Raw genomic sequence first — 3,111 nt, forward strand, 5'->3', positions numbered from 1 at the left:
GCAGATGATGAGACATAGCAGTATATTCATTAGTCACGGAGTCTAACACACAATCACAAAACAAAATAGAAATCACTTTATCCCCCAAGTGGTCAAACCCTATTCCAGTATTAGACTGTGTTATTTATCTGTCTATCTGGGATTGTGTCATTCTTTACTGCTGCAGCTCAGTGATTTTGTGAGAGGAGGATATTTTTCTTTACAAATTCTAGTAATGAATCATACACTGGAATATAGGGGCATCCTAAGGGAGCAAGAATCTTTATGTAGGATTATTCTTCTCTTAAGAAAAAAATACTATGTCTTATTTAGAAAACTGGCAGCTAATTTTGCTGTCATCCACATCTAAAATTATTTTAGGCTATATCTCTTCTTTCCTCAGATTATTATATTCAACATCAATGAATTATAAGAAGACAATGATGTACCATAGTTAAATCCTGGGCTAAAGTAGCAGCAATGGTGTCTCCCACTGATTGCAGGAAAGCAATCAATAGAAGACAGAGCTGTCAATAATCCTAGAGTTGGGTTACTGATTTGAAGGCCTGAACTATGTATTTTTCTGCCTAACCTTAAATGTTGTTCCATTCTGTGTATTTCACAAAGTACATTTAGTAAAGCATCACTTTAATCTAATGCAGTTTCAAGTTCTGAAAAAAATATTCTTATTCATAAACACCTCTATCTAAAAATATACAGACATTCTCCAACATTTTTAAGCTGCTGAAAAGTATGAATTATCTGCACAGTAGTTCTATAAACCATTGCACTGCATAAGTCCATTAAATATAAATCGGATGTCCTTTGAGAAAGACCATGCAATTTAATAATGTCTTATTACTAACATAATTTAGTCTGGGCATTGAGTTCGTATTTTGAGCTGATAAATGTAGGTTTCTGAAAATCAACACATCTACAAATGTGTATCAAGAGCTCTTGAACATTTTTCTTTTTGTTGACACAAATGGTGCAGTTGACCTCATTGGAACTTCGATTTAAATATCTGAATTTGATACTCAATATTGAATTCAGGATTTCTTTTACATCACACAAAAACGAGACTATTTTTAACAATAAAATTTCTTCTCAAGTAAAAAATGAAAATGAGAAAATAACAATTGTAAGTAATCTATTCTAGCATAATAGTAATCTATTATGCTAGAAATGTCTCCTTACCTACTTTGTTTCAAGAGATGCAGAGAGCAAATGGCGAAATTTCTTCTTAAATTGTATCAAACTACAACTGAAAACAGAACTTGAGACGCTATAGTCAGAAAAAAAAATATATTCCACAGCACTCAAAACTACGTGCTTTACAAAGATGGTCTTTGCTGAGGGAAGTCTACAGTTCTAACACAAGATGATGTGAGTAGACGTATAAAAACTCTCTGTATCGTAAATCTACTACATTCCTCTTTGGTTACCACCTTGGGGCACAGTTACATTTTCTTTTTCTTGACTTTAATGTGAACTTAATGAATTACTATTTATTCTCCTCATCTTACCATTTCTGCTCCCTTAGCTGTATAACTAACATAACTGTATGGACATGCTGTGAGAAAGCTTAAAAAGCTAACCCACATTAAAGAAACACGCATTTGGGTTTTATATATCCATTTTTAATTCAAATTTCTGAGCATTTCTCAAGTCAGTCCCACAACTGAGTAGTACACCAAAAGTGATGAAGGGGAAGCTATGAAGAACAGTTGGGAAAGAAAATGTCTTAGGCCTATTTTGCCTCTAGGCTGTCTGGAAATTAAAGTCTTGGTGTTGATTTTCATCTCAGATCAGTTCAGGACATTAAACTATTTTTTTTTTTCAGTTTATGTTACCAAGATATTACAATATCTTTAGAGGATAGAAAAACTTTTGAAAACCTATTAATCATTTCCAATTAGTCCTGGGGAAAAAATATCAATATGGGAAATTAAGGTCTTTTCTTAAACATTAAAATATAATTATTTAATCTACAAACCTATGCCAAGGTTAGAAATAGAAGCCTGAAACAAAAAGGGAAACATTATGCTTTCATTAAAATAAAAACTGAATGAAGGTAGAATTTCTTGCAAGTAGTATAGTATGGCCAGTCTTCGCGAACGAAGATTTGGGAAAGGTCTTTGCCCTTTGAGCCTGCGCAGTGGATTTTTTAGGTGAGACACAGTGTGCGCTGAGCTGAGCCCACCCTTTAATCCTAAGGTTCATCTGCCGGGGCCGAGCAAGCTTGGACAGTGGCAGTGAGGTCCTCAGGATGTAGGTTTGTCTAGAGTGACCTTCTCTTAGATGGATGGCCTTACAGGGCTGACGAGCTCCATCTACCCGGGGGAGTTCCCTGACCGGGACTCGAACCCGGGCCGCGGCGGTGAAAGCGCCGCATCCTAACCACTAGACCACCAGGGGGCCCCTCTCTTGCAAATAATATGAAATGAATTAAACATTTCAGAACGTTATAGGAATTCTTAAAAAAAGTTATTACTTATGTGGCCTTTTTTCTTTTATTAGTGTTATATCTGTTCACATATAGCCTTCAGCAACATAACTGCTATACCCAAATATCTTAGTATATGTCTATAGAAGTTCATATGTAGAACTCTCTACAAATTCACAATAAGTTAGGAAGTTATGTCATTTGGACTGCCCAGAGTTCAGAGATTTGGTATCTAAATCCTTTCAAACCACTTCAGAATGCCATTGAACACACAAACATTTTTGAGTACACTGCATTTCAACCTTTGGGTTAATAACGGATTTTTCTCCTCAGTTCCACCAAAAGTCTATGGTCCATATCCAAAATTATAGAGGTTTGGAGATAACACCAATAATATCTTTTTCTTGACTGTCTGTGAGTTCATCTTTCTGTAGAATACTGTCTTTACTCATAAGCCAAGCTTTGTCAGACATGTACATACACTACCATATCTTTAGAGACTTTAACATCAATAGGCTGAGCTTCTGCTTTCCATCTGAGAAAAAGTCTCACATTAAAGTACAGCTGAAATTGCATGGGCTCTGGAGCTAACAAGCATGCCCCTCCATGGATAGTATGTGGTACATCAACACAGAGTACTCCAGACAGACAGAAGTCTTGCCCCTGAGAGACTCCAGTCATTCTCC

At 35.9% G+C, this 3,111-nt stretch overlaps 1 non-coding gene across 1 annotated transcript; it reads right to left on the reverse strand.

The window, feature by feature from the left end:
• Positions 1-2,325: 2,325 nt before the first annotated feature.
• Positions 2,326-2,397, reverse strand: TRNAE-UUC. The gene has a single exon. It is a non-coding gene; the product is annotated as a tRNA-Glu (tRNA).
• Between the last annotated feature and the right edge of the window lie 714 nt (positions 2,398-3,111).

Source organism: Chiroxiphia lanceolata, chromosome 2, assembly GCF_009829145.1.
Source record: "Chiroxiphia lanceolata isolate bChiLan1 chromosome 2, bChiLan1.pri, whole genome shotgun sequence".
Classification (NCBI taxonomy): domain Eukaryota; kingdom Metazoa; phylum Chordata; class Aves; order Passeriformes; family Pipridae; genus Chiroxiphia; species Chiroxiphia lanceolata.